This window comes from Protopterus annectens, chromosome 6.part0, assembly GCF_019279795.1.
Source record: "Protopterus annectens isolate FY-2018-M chromosome 6.part0, PAN1.0, whole genome shotgun sequence".
Taxonomy (NCBI): Eukaryota; Metazoa; Chordata; order Ceratodontiformes; family Protopteridae; genus Protopterus; species Protopterus annectens.
The window spans coordinates 1,089,168,029-1,089,187,249 of record NC_056737.1 but is presented as its reverse complement, the minus strand read 5'-3'; the positions used below and the strand labels follow the sequence as shown (position 1 = coordinate 1,089,187,249).

Below are 19,221 nucleotides of genomic sequence, written 5' to 3'. Positions count from 1 at the left end.
CAAGCCGCCTTCTCTCCCCTCAAGCCTTTTTGATTATTTATTTATTTTACATTTGTTAACCGGGCTAGTCTGACTGGATATATTTCCATTTTCAGCAGAGACATAGACATAGTAACTATTACATATGATACAATAAAGAGCAGTAAAATTATACTGTGTCAGGAAAATATTACAAACTTATGGACAGAATAAACAGTTATACAATAGTGTACTCATCGTCTTGGAAGCAGAAAACAGACATAACTTATATAGCAATAGATAAGGGTATTTAAAGACAACTATGTAAATAGATTAGAATAGATTAGATTGGATTAGATAATTTCTTGAAACCTACAGTAAACTAAGAAATATAATCAGGAAGGAGAAGGAGGAGAGGGGTAAGTAATAGAATAGTGAGGAAGTAAAAACAGAGGGTGGGAGAGATCACAGAGATGAAGGGGTAGAGGGGGTAGTCAAATACATAGGTTCAGTCTGATCAAGGACTTAAAAGTTGCTTGTCTGCATCTTTCCATGTCTCTTGTCTTTATTTTGGGATTGTATTATCAATTTACTCCGTTCATCTTTGGATTATCTAGCATTCCCAAATTTTTTTACTAAGTGCCATGCTACAGTAATAGCCACTGCAGACTTCAAGGCATATACATTTTTCCCTGTTTGTGTAATTGCCTGAGTTCAGCTTCAACCAGTCAGGAAACATTAACAGCATTAGAATTCACAATTCATATTTTCCACTACCTGGGATTCCCGTGAACCTGAGTTTACCCATCCCCTGCCTCGACTCACAGACTTTTTTTTTCTGGTGTATCTTTTAAACAGTTGTAACTGCCTTTCTTCTGCCAGAAAAGATGCTTTTCATATCATCAGTACTTCAGAAACTGTCCACTGCATGAGAATTTCTAAGAGCTGTAGATTTCATGGCCTTGACTATATGGGTGATTTTCATGGCAGACTTCAAGTGAGAAAAATCCAGTGGTTCCTCATGTCTGTTTGGGTGTAACACGCTCCCTCGATCTCCCACAATTCCATTTCTCAACTTTGCAAAGAAAGAGCTAATTTGGTGTACCAGTCAAGTTCTACCCACTCTATTACTTGTGTCAATAAATTATGGTTTTGGTGTAAACCATGTATTTTTATCGCTTTCTTATAGCAGACCACAGTCTTGGGTAGACCATCTTCCTAGTAGACTGGCTCATTTGTTGTCTTCCGATGCTACATGAGTAGTTCCTTAACTCAACAGTAACACAGAGCCTTTTATTCTTCTGTGGGAAGTCTTCTTTCAATCTTTTTTGCATCCCCAGGCAATGCTAAATGCAACAACTCCTTTTCCCCTGATGTCCTTACTGGGGAAACAGCTCTGGTCTCTTTTATATCTTCTCCTTAATTCCCATGTTCATTCAGAAAATGACTGTGTAAGTGTATTGTCATTCTAAGAGATGTATTTTGGCCTCAGCAAGTCAGGATCCCTATGTTCTGGCCTTATCTTCTGTAGAACCCTCTACATTTGAAGAATGTCCAGGACCCTCCTCCCTCTTATCCATCCATCAAGGCTGTCCTGGATATGTTACCTCTATCTGTGGCTTTTCCTGTTGTTGATTGCCAGGGATATGTCATAACCTTCAAAGGACAATCCAGATTATTGTTGTTGCCCAGAGGCAAGCTACTAAGAGGAAGTACAAAGACAATTTGTTGTGCTTTGTGGTTTGGGCCTTTTAGAGGATTGAACCCCTTCACAGCTTCTCTTTTGACTGGCTTAGATTATTTAGCTCAGATCTTTGACAGTGGTCTCAACTTGTAGCTCTATTAATGGTCTATGTATCTGCCATATCTAACTTTCATTTTTGGTTTATAACATCTTTCTTAAATGGACCCTTCAACTTCAACCTCCTTTTGTGGATCCCCTCACACATTGTGTAAATCTGTGTTTTGTTTTTTTGTGAAAAACTATTTGGTGGCAATAATTTCATCAAGAAGAATTTCCAAGAGTCTTGCTTTGTGCATAACCTCCCTCATACTAGTTGTTTGATAATGATAGTGTGTCCATAAGGACGAGTCTTACATTTATGTTTATGGTAGCCACTGACAGTATTAATAAGTCTGTATTATTTCCAGAGTATCCTGACACTGTACTATTTTTTCAGCTTTTCTTGCATTTCTGTATCTTTATAAAATTAACTGTTGAATTTTTTAAAACATCTAAAACTATTTTTGCTTTGTGATCCTTAGACCATAATTTATACAGAATTCCTTCAGTGTGAAATTAACTGTGCCCACTGCCTTAAATGTTCCTGTTCCTTCAGTTGACGCCATTTAATTCTCTCAGTACTTCTGAATGCTGCTAGGATTTATCGTCACTGTCCACAATTTTCCTTGTAGCCCAAGTCTCCAGATAAATAGTGAGAACAGTTGTTGCATAAAAACTGTCACTAATAATTATATTTCACTGATCTTTACCGTACTGTTTTATCACATATTGTACTGTATTTAATTCAGCTTGCTAAGCTGACCTGTAATCTGATAATTTAATCGCATAAGTCTTTGTCTCTGTTATGCTCTGGTAAGCTGCAGTTTCTGCATGAAATGTATAAAATCTTGAACCATTTGCACACACATTTAGTACTAGAATTGAACTGATCTGATTCTGGAGCTTTACCTTTCTGTCCTTTTACATGTATCTGAAGTTTCCTCATACAGTAAATTACATTGCACTCTATCCTTACATGAGATCAGAAATTTTGACTGTACTGCCAATTACTACACTCTTTGATGGGATGCAAACATTTGACTGTTTTGTCAGTTTCAAAAATGTAACATTGACTTTAAATTCATCACTGTGTAAAACTAGTAAAACATCACTGAATATCTGCAAATGCTCTTCTGTTTTTGTATCAAGATATCTTTTATGCATTGCCACACTTCACTGTAAATCAATGGTCTTCTTATGTCATTTTTTGTTGAAACAAAAACAGCAGCAAAAATTATCTGCCAGATCAGTGACTGTAAAACAGTTATTCCTCAACTTGACTGTCATTTCTGGTGTTCCATACATTACATGGACTACCAGAATGGTATAAGCATTTATAATTTCAAATCTAGTACTAGCCTGTAGCTGTCCTCTTTATTCCTTAGTAACTATAAAAGTGAATTGAGTGGACTTGATTGTTTTACTATTCTGGCTTTCCAGTCTGTAATACATTTTGAATGTCCTGTATTGCTGCTCTGAGAATAAGTTACTATTTCTGAAAATGCCATTTACTGTGTTCTGCCTGTACTTCAGCTGTAGAAACTGAACCAGACTCTGTATTGTCTTTAGCCAATGAATCTGGGCGCTCCTGTAAGTAACATTTTTTAAATCCTGTGCATCATCTGTACAATCAGCTGCACACAATTTCTTACAAGTGTCTTCTGTTTACACTACTGTACTTTCTGTAACATTTTCATCTCTCCATAAAATCTTGTTACTGGTATGTCCATACCTATTATGGTACTGCCACACTGAGAACTGCTTACTGCTGTAACCTTTGACTCTTCAAATCCTGACATTTTAACTGTATCTGGTAGAGGTTTGTTTGCAGCTGGAACTGATGGATCTGTATCAATCAGTGTATTATTTCATAAATCATCTGGTTTAGTGCTGGACTGCCACACCCTTTATATTTCTGTAGAGCCAGTAACAATGTTGACTTTGACCTATGGTATGCATTTTTTCCTTTATTTTGCCTTGAAGTCTGTATATTATTTACACTGGTGTTTACTGCATCAGTTTGATCTGCTTCTGCAAGATTGCTGTCAATCTCTGCACACTGATTGATTCCTGCACTCTGCCCACCCCCCTTAGTGCAGCATTTGCACTTACCTCTGAAAACAAGAAACTAGAATTTATTTACTTCCTGAACCTTATTTACATTTGAAATTATACTGATAGCATTAACTTGAGACACTGAAAGTATCTGCTTTGTGTTCTTTCCTGAAATCTGGATGTCCAGTACAGTGATTGTGTTTACATCCAGCGTACTGTAATTTAACTCTGCATTCTGAAATACATGTGCTGTAGCATTTACACTAATTTCTGAAGACTGTAAACTAAACTTTGTTACAATCTGCAGTTCATTTAAATCTGAAACCATACTGCTGTCAGAACCTGAAAATAATGTTTCTATAAACACTGATTCATACTGAGGATCATAAGGTAGAATTTCCACAACTTACTCATTAAAGATTTCTTTTGCTCCTTGACTTTTTTATGTCTGCAGATATTTGAAATTCTTGAATTTGTAACATTTAAATTTAAATCAACATTTGTAGATCACATGTTTAGACTGCTGCACCTATTTTTAACTTTAAACCACACATTTATTGGTGCTTTTACTGTAGAGGTCTTTAAACTGTTTTTACATGTACTGTCTGACATAGCTATAAAATTTGCATTTACTAATATATTTACTATAGAGATCTTATAAATATTTTATGAGATTTACTGTGTGACTTAGAAAATGCAATATCATAAAAATGAATGCTTACATAAAGAAAATTGGGTGTGGCACAGAGCCAGTGGCCAGTCACCTCACAACCTTTTTTTTGAACTCCCTCTTGTAAGGATTTCTTTGCCTTTTGATATCCCACTGGTAGCTTGAAGGTCTGTTGTCTTTTTTTGGAGATTCTGGATTTTTCCAATACTTTAGTACTGCAGTAATGTCCTTAAGGGGGAACACTGCTGCTCTTAGTCTGTCAGCTCATGAACAGATGTAGATTTACAGGTTTGCTTTTGGGTTTTGGGACTCACTTTAATATATATGTGTGTGTGTGTGTATATATATATATATATATATATATATATATATATATATATATATATATATATGTATGTATATGTGTGTATATATATATATATATATATATATATATATATGTATGTATATGTGTATATATATATATATATATATATATATATATATATATATATATATATATATATATATATGTATATATATATATATATATATATTTTACTATTATTTGTTGGAACGGCAAAACATATGCTGTTTGAAACAACGAAAATTAAACCCTAACATAAACATTCCAACCGGCCACAATGCTGGCCCAAATGATCGACACATTTGAGTCAACATTACCAAAACCATCACGTGGTAGCCATACAGGAGCTGATGTAAATCAGGCTCCTACATGACCACCCATCCCGTTGTCAGCGGGACACTTACAGGTTGAGCCCTCTCATCCCGCTTCCCGCAGTCACCAAGCGTGGGACTTTAAAAGTCCAGTTTTTCCCCTTTTCGCGATCGCAAATTCAATTGCCATGGAAAAGCCGAAAATACTTCTGGTTTTTCCACGGCAATGCGGTTACGTCACCACCCGGACCTGCAGTTAGAGGGATTCCCTGCTAGGTCCAGGAGGTAATGCAAGACAGTAATTGGCTGCAGGGATTGGAGGGGGCGGGGACTTATTAAGAAGAGCCCAATAAAGTTCGCAGCTATAGAGCACTAAGCTCTACAGCTGCAAACGAAAAAGATCTGAGATTTCTATTTCTGAAGCCAGCAAAGAAGCCAGCCAGCCTGCAAAGGAGCCTGCTAGCCAGCAAGGGAGCCTGCCAGCCAGCCCAGCCACCACTTGAGCATCCAACTAGCCATTCCAGCAGAAAGGAAGCAAGCTAGCCCAGCAATAACTGTGATAGTGGTAAGTACATAATAGCACTTTGTGGCTTTAGTTATTTAAAATGGGAATATTGTGCTTTATTTAAGTTTTTAATGTTTAGAGGTAGATGGGGTGCAGTATGCAGTATTCAAATCTGTGCAGTGGTTATTTTGATATTTTTGAGTAGTAGATGTTCATCGTGTTACCCTGCTGCAGTCATCACACTTGGGTTATCCTGCCATCAGGCTGTCCCGCAGTCGATCCGAATTCCAAAGTCTTGGTCCGGCGTCGGTTGCTGTCGCTTCTTCCCTGACGCCAGTGCGCCAGGGGTATATAAGAGGCATCCAAAGCCATTTTCTTCAGTCTTTCTTGCCGTGCGGTGCCCGAAGCAGAAGCAGTTCGCAAGTGCAGATCGGCCGACACCTGAGATTTTCGATTTGAATTTCAGTCCGAAGTCTTCAGTAAAGCTAAGTACCCCGTTGGGGAACATTTTCTTGCCTCAGTCTGATGTCAGAAAAAGTTAACAGTTGCATTTCTTGTGGGAAGCAAATGCCTCATAAGGACTTTCATTCCTATTGACCTGGAACCCCAGACAGCTGTGGATTCCCATGCGGAGTCTACTAGGCCAACGCAGCCATCTACCGACACCGGAGCAGAACTAGACACTGGTGCAACGGAAACACCTTCGGTTACAGAAGGTGTCTTCAGACCGACTACACTCGCCATTAAATCTTATGCTAAACTTTAAAACTCCTTTAAAACTAAAGAAAACTGTACATCAGTCTACAGTTCAAGGCCCCAATGCCTAAGAAACAGATGCTTAAGATGGCTGAAGATTTGATTACCCTTATCAGGGGTTCCCATCCCCCTCCTGATAAAAGACCAAGACAAGAGGAGGATTATGCATCCTCTGACCAGGTTTCTCTCTCCTCAGATTCTTCTGAGGAACAGTATTACGCTTTTCCACCTTATGAAGATTCTGATGCTGAAGACTCTATTCCCTCAGCATCTCCCCCTGAAGACTACTCCTTTGGGGAAACTTTACATACCATGAGGGAACATTTCCACTGGGAAGGCCAGGATTACTCTTGTAGAGCAGCTGTTACTGGCTCTGTTATACGTAGACATGCTTGGGTAAAAGAACAAACCCTCCGTGACCATGTTAAAGCAAAATTATTGGATGCACCTTTACAGCAGGATGTATTATTTGGTGTCAAAGCAGAAGAGGTTTTAAAGAAAATGGAGTTTAATGCAAAGTCTATGCAAACGGTCAAGGATTTTTTGCAGGTACAACCCCCTCGTTTCAGCAGAAATTGGCCAGCAAAAAAATGGTCCTTTCCAGCTTCAGACAGATCACAGAGGGGCAAATACAGATGCCCAAGGGGCAGAGCTCAGTCACAGGGCCCTTACAAACCTCGCCAATGGGGTTCTGCTACCCAGAAAGAAGGAGAAGACAGGCCTCAAGCTAGCAGAAGACAAACACAATGACTCTATCCTCAAACTACCAAGCAAATCTCTCCTGGCAACTCCCTTGGGAGGAAAACTAACATTTTTTGCAGATAACTGGCACATCGTCACAAAAGACAAATGGATTCTAAACATTGTCTCTCAAGGATACAGATTCCACTTTCATACCTTACCAAGGATCAAAGGAATGCCAAACCTGCCACCAAATCAATGGGCAGAGGCACAAAAACAAATTACAGCTCTTATGAACATGAGAGCCATTCAACAGGTACCTACACAGGAGCAAAGACAAGGATTTTACTCAAGACTCTTCCTAGTCCCAAGAAAGGGCAAAGCATGGAGACCCATTCTGGATCTTTCAATTCTGAACACCTATCTGCAAGTACCAAAATTCAAGATGCTAACACTACAGCAGCTTCTTCCCATGCTGGGCAAGAATGCTTGGCTAGTCACTTTGGACCTCAAGGAGGCATACCTGCATATCCCTATCAGACAAAATTGCAGAAGATACCTCCACTTCATTGCAGGTTCAACGCATTTTCAATTGTCTGCACTGCCCTTTGGCTTATCTACTGCGCCCAGGGTCTTCACAAAATGCCTGGCACCAGTAATTGCATTCTGCAGACAAAGATGAACTCAGATATACCCATACCTGGACGACTGCCTTATTCAAGCAGAAAGCAAAGACATTCTTTTAAAGCATCTGGCATTTGTCAAACACCTTCTAAGTTGCCTAGGGTACACAGTAAATGAAAAGAAATCAAAACTAGTGCCCTCACAAAACATAATATTCCTGGGTGCCAGCTTGAATACAATGGCCCAGATGGCTTATCTCACGCCAGACAAGCAACGACAGCTGTTTCAATATTTCAAAATAATGGCAACAAAGACCCAACTCCCTGCAAGAAAAATTCTGCAGGCCTTGGGATTCATGGCATCTTGCATACTACTGATACCATTTGCAAAACTGCGTATGAGGAAATTACAATGGTACCTGAAAAGTGTATGGACTCAGCACAGCTTGGAAACAATGATACCACTCATTCCCTGCCTACAACAGGAGTTTCTGTGGTGGGCACAGGCATGTCACCTCAACAAGGGTCAGCCTTTTACCTTACCCACAGCCAGGCAAACTATGACAACAGATGCATCGGACTATGACTGGGCTGCACACATGGCAGGGCAGGGCATTCAGGGCAAATGGACTACAGATCAGAGGCATCTGCATACCAATCAAAAAGAAATGCTAGCAGTACAGAATGCCCTGACAGCTTTCAAGGACCTTCTACACCCAGGACAACTAATAATAAAGACGGACAATACCACAGTTTTGTGGTACATAAACAAGCAAGGGGGCAGACATTCCTACCCTCTATGCAGGGAAGCAATGACCTTGTGGAACACTGCACTGTCTTACCAGGTTCAATTACAAGCACAATTCCTGCCAGGAAAAAAACACATTGGCAGACGACCTAAGCAGAAACATCATGGATCCACACAAATGGAAACTAGATCCACAAGTATTTGCAATGATGGCTCAAAAATGGGGATGCCCAGACATAGATCTGTTTGCAAGCCCCCACAACCACCAGCTTCAAACATTTTGCACAAGGACCTTCCATCCACTAGCTTGGAAAGTGGACGCCCTCTCATTCTGTTGGAAAACATTAACAGTGTATGCCTTCCCTCCACTACCTCTTCTAGCAAAGGTACTGCTGAAAGTCAGATTAGAGAAGCCACAAATGATACTCGTTGCACCAGACTAGCCATGCCAGCATTGGTACCCAATTTTAAGGAACATGGCCCACGGCCCACCATGGATTTTGCCACAAATTCCTCACCTGCTCACCCAGCGAGACCATCAGATTCTACACAGCCAGCTCAAGACTTTAAACCTGGCTGCATGGCAACTTACCTAAACAACCAGCCAACACCTTTATCCAAAGCTGTTATGGATGTCATATTTAACTGAAATGCCTAGCATTTTGGAATTTGTTTTTCAGAGATTAAACAAACCGCTTCCAGCAAACATCCTCAGAATCACAACCCATTAAGATCCATTACATTCCAAAAACCTCCTTTTACAGTTCGAGACTTCACCCAAGCACTTTCAGCTCATGCAAGACAGTTCCTCACTTATTTTCTCTCATGAGACCCTGAAAAGCAGCCTCCAATTTCAGAAGAATCCTAGACACTGCAGACCTTATTCTCACATGGACTCCTGCTCTACTACTTTCAGAAAAGCTTACACTGAAATTTGAAGAGCAGGCACTAATGGCAGTGGAACCTTCCCCCCAAACCAAGCCACTCACTAGTCTTTCTACCTAACCTGCCCTTCCTTTATGCCAAAGCAAGAATGGCAGTGTGTCTTTTCCTACCCTTCCACTTCCTCGAGTGGCTCCCAGAAAATCTCCAGAACAAAGGAGTAAAGCGCATTCCAGGCCCCTTTGACACATTCTTGCCCATTCTTAATCCTACCTCTCCGCGACAAAGCTTTCCCCCAACTGACAGACTTTTTGGGCAATATGCTTACTGACATGCTAAAAAAGACATTACAAAACAGATCACAAAAAAATGGATAGGGCATTACAGGATTTTTTAAAAATATCATGCTACATCATACATACCCGGTCACATACAGCCCATTTTCCCTATATACTACAGGCTGCATCAGCTGCCTCACCAGGGACCCTCAACCCAGGATATATAGCTACATCTATACTTGGATACATATTGGTTCAATCAACAATTGGAATCACTTAGTGCACACCTTAGACAAGTTCTGGCTTTGCCTCTCTCACTACTAACACCTTAGCTAGAGCTGCTACTGCAGTCTCGACTTTACATAGGCAGACTAGCTTTCTAACCTGACTCTATACAGACTCTAGAGCTTAGCTTTGCAATTCAACCCACATGCGTGTACCTACCACAAATATAGATGTTCGAAAGTGTTGTACCTTGTGCCTACCAGGTTAAATTCGATTGTCGAGTCTGAACTAGCTTTGCAACTTATCTCGCCCTCCCTACTCACCTCTTGAACTATATTGCTTTACTCTATCCCTCTTATATATATATATATATATATATATATATATATATATATATATATATATATATATATTATATATATATATATATATATATATATATATATATATATATATATATATATATAGAAAATGGCTTAATGGTCTCTTATATACCTACAGCACAATGAAGAAAACTGCCAGGCCTGAAAAAATAAATGCCTACTCATCTGCCTGCTCCTATAACATCTGCTCAAGCAAATGGTTCTATCTTCATCAGATCCAAAAAATCTCTTTTCTAGTAATCTAGAAAGACAGGCATGGCAATAATCATGGGGTATTATAGAGGAAGCAGTATTGCTGTATATTTATCATTGATGTTTTGACTGCATCTGTATTGTTGAACATGAGTCTCTTTGATGATGATTTTTTGTCTGAAGAACAAAGTCTCTTTGAACATATTTGAGTTTTTGGCAAAAACAGATTTAAGAACATATGTTCATTAAGCTGTTGGCAGTCATGGCCTGGGAGCTAGCTGCTGTGCCATACATGGTGGACTCTTTCTGCACTAGCTACCTAGTACACTCCTTCTGAGAGCAAACCTCCATCTGAGCACAGAGACAGAGCCTTTGATTTGAAGCACCATTAAAAGTTACAAGAAAGTTTCCAAAGTCTAGAAGCTTTTCATTTTGTCCTTCAAAACCTTCAAAAAAAAAAACAGTACATCCTCAAAGCCATTTTTCAGACAGACTTTTAGCCATTTTCATGTATGCATGAAATGAAATGCTATGGATCCAATTCCTTTATCATTCCCAGAATACTTACCTAAAAGATCAATTAATAATTACCAAGAATTGTGGTAAACCTCTAACCTCTTTGGCCCCTTGTAGTCTCTCCCTTTTGGGAGTTTTGGCCAAGGGCATTTACCACAAGCTTCCTGACAGACTGGATCTGCTCACACAGCATCAAGTGGGCTTTACACCCTCCCCCCGCTAGAGCAATTGCAGCCGACAGCCTGGATTTTATTATTTTTTTAGGCTCTTGTTCTGTAAGGATGTGCAGTGGGTATGTAAGAAGACAAGAAAATCTGCAACTAGAAAATCTTACCTTTAAAAGTGGAAGAGGTTTTCTAGGTGGTACCTAGCCAATAGCAGAGGTTCCGAAAGAGTTCCATCTTCTCTGGTTTTTAAATATTTGTTTGAGCTACTTAGAGATGGTTTGTTATACGCTCCTGTTAAAGTGCATCTTGCAGCCATCTCGGGTTGTCTGCCAGTGGATCCCCCCCACTTTCATCTCTTTTTATGGTCAAGTTATGAAAGAAGCATTGCATGAGACCCCCTCGACAGCACTTTCCTCCTCCCTGGGATCTCAAGTTTGTTCTTAAGAAATTGAACTTACCTCCTTTTGAACCTGCCTTTCAGATTGATTGGTATGTTTCAGTACTTAAAGGACTGTTTTGCTCATCGCTCTGAAATGTGCAAGGTGAGTCTCTGAGCTGCAGGCTCTCTTTATGAGCCAATTGTAGTTGATTTTTCTCAAGGATAGGGTTGTATTACACACTAAACCATCATTCATGCCTAAAGTTGTTTCTGAATTTATCTTGAATCAAGCCATCAGTCTGTCAGTGTTCTGTCCTTATCCAAAAAACAAAGGAGAAAAGATTTTACGTATTTTGGATGCACAAAGCAGGTCAGGTATTGCCTTGACAGAGCAAAAGCCCTTTAGGAATGATGAACAGCTTTGTCTCTTATACAGTGGCTAAGAAAGACCAACATGTTTGTAAGCAAACTATTGCATGATGGGTATCCTGTATTGTTTTCTGTTACTCAGCATATTGGAAATGAATTGACTCCAGAAATATTCTAGAGGCAGTAAACCTGGTCCTCTGTTCATACCTTACGATGCAGTACAAACTGGATTTCTTGTCAAGGTCTAGAGCAGACATTGTTAGAACCATCCTCCAGGGGCTCATGGATTCTTATCATTCCAGCTCCCAGGTTAGGAAAAGCTTTGATAATGTACCCAAAAATGCCACTGAGGCAGTGGAATGATGAATGTATTACAGTTATGTTAACACCTACTTAACTGTAACAGTAGATGTTCGAATTCTTCACTGACTCAGTGGCAGTACCTACTTGCCATCTCCCAGATTGTGCATAGTTGGTGGGTTTAACCCTCTGATTCAGTGGTTGTCTAATTTGTTGATTTGTTTTTTATATGATGCTGTGATTGTTTGCAAATTTACTCGTGCTAGATTATTCTGGCTTCAGTTACTTTCCTGTCCTTTGCAGAAGTGAAAAAGTTTGAACACTCACTCCCTGTGATAGCTGGATAGCTGAAGTCATCTCTGTCAGGATATGCTCAGCCTGTCAGCTGTCACAGCAGGAGAGAGGGAGAGGAGTTTGAGGTTTTTAAAGATGGGTAGTACTGGGGTTACTTTGGCAGATAACCCAAAATGCCACTAAGGCAGAGAGCAGTTCAAGCATCTACTGTTTACAGGTAAGTAGGAAATCTACTTTTTAAAAACTAGTAGTCAGAAGACAACGCATGCAAAGGAAATCAGAGATTTTTTGGTATACATGAGAAATTGAAAGGAGTCGACTGCATTTATTTTTATGAAACTGCAAATAAGCAGCTAGACTGGGGATGTTCATCCTTCACACTGCCTCACTGGCATATGGATTTTGTGCCTGCACAAACCCCACAGTGGCAGCTTTCTAGATGTCAGAAATCCCCTCTTCTGACTCTCTGGGATAAGGGATTGGCTAAGCCCTTTTCATCACTGACTGTCACAGAAAGTCAGTTATCCAGTCCTTGTGCCAGCTGTAGGACTCACAGCTGAAACTCCTCAGCAACATCCATTGGTAGATTACAGTTTCCAGACTCAGATCATTTTGGGAACTTCCCTTCCTCTTTATTATTATATACTTTTGTTTTCATTCTATAATGTGTGTGTGTGTGTGTGTGTGTGTGTGTGTGTGTGTGTGTGTGTGTGTGTGCTAACTTTTTATTTTAGTATATTTATGTTATGGGAAATTTCTAAAGTGTTTTGTGACTTGTACTGGGAAATTGAAGTTTTGTGGTGTCAGCTGAGCAATAGGGATGGTCTCTTGTCAGGATGCCAAGAAGATTGTTTATCTGTTTCATTTTGAAGTTCTGACAGGAACTTGCTATAATTACTTTATTTGCATTTTCTGTGGATATTTTTTTTAATTTCTGACAAGGCAGTCTGTAAATGCTTATGTATGATTGCTTTAAAATGTTTGTTTGTTTTAAGGGCATATGCATTTATTATTTTTGATTAACTGCCATCTCATTACAACTCTATGTGTGGATGTTTGTACATTTATTATGTAAATCTTACTGCCTTCTACTTATTCAGTAAAATGGACCATTTCTTCCTGTGCCCAGTTGGAGTTTTCCCGTAAACAAAAGCAATAAATAGATATATTTGATTTTTTGTCACTATTTGGACAAATTAATATTACTTGGTACTGTGTGTGCTGTTTAACTGTACTGTTTAGATTGTAGAAGAAGGCTTAGCACATTTTAAACTGTTTCTGCTATATTTTCTGCAGTTTAGCCTTATTTGCTGTGTGTGAACATAGTTAATGTTTTCTATTATTGCTGCCCTTAGTAGTGACAATGTATTATTTTGAATGTTTTTTCCCCTGACTTCATATATCCTGGTATGACTGACCCTCCCCCAATCAAATCCAGTTGCACCTAAAAAGCAATAAAAAAAAAAACATGCCTCAGTAAATCTATTGTTGCCTTAAACCAGTTCACAGGCCACTTAACTTTTTTCTGCATCACCTTCTGGTGTGAGCCCGCATCTCTGTATACTATGGAGTCAGGCACATCCTCCAGGGCTGTTCTAGTATCTGATTCAGATGCAAGAGAACCAAATCCTTTAGGTGTAGGAGAGGTCCTGGGGTAAGAGACCCCTAGTCAGACATAATACTGCGTCCCCACATATTGTATCCTCTTATATTGTTCACAGTAAGAAGAAACAGAAACTTCACCACAAAACAAGCAGTCAGATTATTATCATGTATAGGCTGGTGTGGATTCCTTTGCTAAATGTGTTTTACAGTCCAGTATTCTTGGAGGCTATGCTCCAATTCAGAATAACTATGTTGCTATCTTTTCTACAGATTATTCTGACACCACAAATTTTGATGGAGACTCTGATGCAAACAGTAGCGATCACTCTGAGTTTGCCCAAACTGATTCTTTGCGAGGTGAACAGGTTCAAACACCCAAGCGAGTGTTCACCTTTACTCAGATGCTAGCGAGGTTTAGAGATTATCTGTCAGAAGTAATTGGGAGCTATGCCAGAGACTGGCAGTGTTTGATAATATTGAGGATGAAATTCCAAATATTTTAGCTGTTCCTCCTCTGTTACCAACCTTTGAGGATGTCTATAAAACTCCATGTAAAAATCCCTTTGGCTAGTGAACCAGTTTCTAAAATTGCTTTGAGGAAGTACAAGGTGTACTTCTGATCTGGCAGCTCTCTTTGGTTTGTCCAGTTGCCAACTCTAACAAGAGAGCTTTGGCTTTTTCTTACCCTTCATTGTTGAATAAAATTAGCAAGTGGTTAGAATATGAGGGGAAAAAAGTTGTCTCAGTGAAATGTTAATTTATCAGAGCTTCATGTGGAAATTTATTTTTGCAATGCGCTTCCTGTTTAGATGACCTTGTTTGCTCTGCCTGCTGAACAGAAGTGTAAAATGAATAAGAGTGTTTCAAATGTGACCCATGTTTCAAAACCTGCTTTGAATGGTGTCTTGGAAGATGTGGACACTTTCTAGAAATGCAGCCCCTTCTTTTGTATTGAGAGCATTTGCTTGGTTACATATCCAGAATTTCTTTCAGGATTTAAAATTTAGATTTTGAATGCTACTTTAAGTTCTAAATTTATGTTTTTCCTGTTTCTACCCAGATTCTCCACAGTGGTATGCTAGAAGTAAATTGATGCATGGGGTCTGTAGAATGTTTCTTACTCCCAGGTCCTCCCTTAACAAATTGTCCATCTTCAAAGAACAGAGCAAACAAAAATCCCAGTGTAACAAAAGTCAGGGTACCAAGAGGAAAAGGTAGGAGCATAATGCTTCCAAACCATATAAAAGGTGTTCCTTTTCTAAAAGCCGTATTTCCCTTGCTAAGAAATGACTAAGCCAAGACTCAGGGCATCCTGTCCCTCCTCCCATTTCACCTTCCCCCAAGCTTTAGCTTAACCCATCAGCCTGGTCACAATGGTCTCAGACAAGAGGGTGCCGTGAATATTTCAGTGGAGTAGACAGAAAATCATCCTTCCTCCAGGAAAATCACACACACACCCTTCACCCTCCAGACGAGACACATCTGTTATCTCTGATACTTCTTCACAAGAATAGTTTTACACCAGAATCTTTTTGGCACCTGAAAGGTGATGTCATGGAGACTAGTGTTAGATTTGGATACCTAAATACCTTTCCGAAAGTACCCAAATTCAAAATACTCACATTGCAAGTCGTCCTAACCTTTCATTGGACCACCCTTTCTTGGTGACTTTACATCTGAAAGATGCTTATTATAACATGCTAATTGCTCTGCAAATTGAAGTTACAAATGTCCTGTCTCTCACCCACGCAAAGAATTGTCTTCCCGGTATGTATGAGGGACACACAAAAAAGTATCACCTTTTTACCATAGGATGTAATCCTGACTGTTTTATACATTTTCAGGAATTTCTTTCTTCAAGAGGCTGCCTCCACAAGAGAGTTTCTCAAGATTCCAGGCCTCATGGTATCAGTGATCCTAATGCACCATGGGCCAGACTCTACATGAGAAAGATTAAATGGTACTTTAAATATTGTTGGACCCTGTACCTGCTTCTCTTGGAGTTCAAGTTACCAGTGCTGAATTTTGTGAAATGAGATCTGATGTTCTTATTTTCATTCATTTCTCAACTAATGGGTCTCAGGTTTGACTCTGCCACTTACACTAGACTCACAGATCTGCTCTCGAGCTCCTCCCTTTACCCATAATGCCCCACAATCTTGAGATACCTCAGATCTCATTTGCCACCACATTGTTTGCACATGGATTTTCTGCTGTTGAACTAGGGTGTTAAATAGGATTCTCCATCTCCTTATTTGTGAGTTTTTTATTTTGTAATACCATTTTTCTTTTTCCCTTTGCCTTTACCTGAGTAGTGGACATTTGATGATGATGAATTTTTTTCAAATTTTCAAACTTTTCTTCTAGTTAGGCCTCTCTGCCCTTGTGAGGGTATTCTTTTTAATGTTGTTGTTGGTATTCTAGCTCTCTTTCTGTCTACCTGTCTGTAGGGTGCTTCTAAAATACCATTGTTATTTTTCTCTTCCCTTCTATTTCTGTTAAAAAAAAATCTCTTTCATTCTACTTGTTTTTCAATATGGCTGACAAGCCTACAGGCTTTAAGTGCACTTCTGGTGGGTAAAAGATCTCTAATTCTGTTGCCAACAAGGAGTGCATTCATTGCCCATCTTGAAGTTCACTGTTACTTTTGATCAGGATTCAACTTCAAAACTTTGAGAAACAAGTTAAGTGTTAAAAGGCTTACTACCTTATTATTATTATTCTGCCTTTTTTTATCAACTATGGCTCAACCCCCCCCCCCAAAAAAAAAAGGAAACCTAACTCTGCTTTAAAAGAAAAGGAGTCCAGTCCCCTGACTGTTCTCCTCATTTGGCTCCGATTCCTGAACCTCTGACTAAAGTTTTTAAGAAACCAGATCCGATGTCAGCTTCTTATCCTACAACTCTCGGCACCAAATCTCCTCTGATCCAATCTTCATGTTTCTCCTCGGAACCTATATCTCCTTGGCTTCATTCACCTTTTTACAAGAGACACCGAAGCAACCCTCCAAACCGCCTTCCACTAGTTCATCCCTTAGGTCCTCCCGGAGTTGGTCTGAAGCAGAGGGGGATAGAATGATGAAGTTTCTCAGGGCTCAGATCCATATGGGGTAGCTCCGGCTCCGATTTAAACCTGTGAGCCTACCCACTCTCCATCCTCATGATCTGGAGTAGGGACTTCATTTGTCAGCAACCTGTGGGTCTTGGATCCGATATCGGATCTGAGCCAGCAACTATTTATACAGCTATGGATCCAAGCTCCTAGCTCCTCCCCTCACCCATAATCCCCTGCCAACCCCAAATGACCTCAGATCTAGTTTGCCGCTCTTGAGTGTGTCAGCTGGATTTTGAGCTCCTGGCAATTTTTTGAGATGTGTCCTTTTTTTGTCTAATCAGCCTACCTTTCAGTAATTTAATCAGTGTGTGTGTGTGTTAGGTTCCCGTTATTCAGTTAATTTTTTAATTTTTAGTGTTTACCCTCCCCTCGCTGGTCGTTAGAGTGTGCTTGCGTTTGGGGCCTAGTGTGTTTGTGTAACTTTTATTTTTTTGGGGTATGTCAGAGGCCCCAAAACCTATTTTTTCTAAATGCACCGAGTGTGGCCATAAGCTCTGTCTGTGTTCGTTGCCTTGGGGTTGAACACCTGTCCTCGGGATGTACCATTTGTGCAGCGTTCAACCCCAGGGCACTGAAGGAGCGGAGGTCGAAGCTGTTCCTGGCGGGACTTTTGTCCCCGGATTCGGCTTCGGCCTCCGCTACTCCCGTGGCACCTCCTCAGCCTGTGGTGGTGGACACTCCTGCCCCCCCTTCCCTCGGCCGGGATTCAAACTCCCACTAATGCGCCGGAGGACAGGGAGGCCAGGAGGGAGAAACGGAGGGAGAAGCACCACAAGCGGCGGGCCGAGGCCTCCGCTTCGGCCCCCCCAGCTAAGCGGGCTTCTCCCTCCATGGCTTCCAGGTCTCCTCCTCCTCGGCTCCGATCACCTTGCTTCTCCCCGGGACCCAAGGAGGAGGAGACCCGATCTCCGTCGAGGTCATCGAGGCGGCATTCCAGGCCTGCGGCATTCCAGGCCTGCCTCAGTGGCCTCGTCGAGATCCACCTATATCCTGTCTGATGCAGACTTGGACCAGATGATGAGAAGGTTCATCCAGGCCCAGCTGCAGATGGGAGTGCTCCTGCCTCCCCCCCTTTGGGGGGGAGCTCGACACCCTTTTTTGCTCCGATAGCTCCTTCTCCGACCCGCTTCCCGGGTTCAGAGCGCTTGGAGCCAGGCAGCGTTGGAGCCGGGGGTGGGTCGGCGCCGACGGTACTGGGTACTTCGGATCCGACCCTGCCCTCGAGTCTGTTGGTTCCATCATCTGATCCGATCTCTCGGAGCCGTGGCCCGAGCTTCGGATCCGAGGGATTCAGTGTACCTTCGGCTCCGTCCAGGTCGGAGCACACTGGTCCCTCGGATCCGACGGTCTCGGCGGCGGTTCCGATCCCGTCATCAGATCCAAGTGGGAGTCGGCTCTCGGAGCCCAGGGAGAGCGGCTCCCCCTCGGCCTTCGATGTAGTGGAGAGGGCTCTGTCGAGAGCATCCAGACCTCCGGACCTTGTCTCGGCTCCACCCTGCACTCCCTCTCTGCTGGGTCAGGCTTCCATCACCCGGCCACAGGGACAGCCTGCTTCGATGTCCCAGGTTGTTCCTTTGGAAGAGGACATTGCTGGTGAGACCTCCTCGGACAGCCCCCCCGAGGAAGTGCCTCGCAAGCATAAGTGTAAGAGGAGGCACGTGGACTCCCCCGAGTCCTTAACAGAGGACACGGACTTGGATGAAGGGGAAGGCTCCTCAAGGTCACCCCCTGAGGATGTCTCCTTTGGAGACATCATGGAAATGCTCAGGATCAGGGGGGGTGGTCTGCCCCCAAGGCTTCCTCCGACGAGTCCGTGTTTCTGGAGGCATTCGAAGCAGGCCCGTCTACCTCTTGGGTGTCCCCTCCGGCCGACCCCCTGGTGGACCTTGTTACCACCAGGGCGTGGAAGTAGCCGGACACTGTGGAGCCAGTCCCTAAACGCCCGGATAGGATTTTGAGCCCCCCCCCCCCGCAGACCGGTCCCACTGGAGCAAGGATCCCCCAGTAGATGCCATGTTGATGGCGGCAGCCACTAAGAGGGAACTAGCTCAGGAGAGCCCCTCGGTCCATCCACCGAGCAA

General features: G+C 41.6%; 1 protein-coding gene across 1 annotated transcript in view; it reads left to right on the top strand.

Moving 5' to 3' along the window:
* Nucleotides 1-19,221, top strand: part of RPS6KA5 (ribosomal protein S6 kinase A5) — a 1,659,077-nt gene that overhangs the window by 793,389 nt on the left and 846,467 nt on the right. The window lies entirely within an intron of this gene.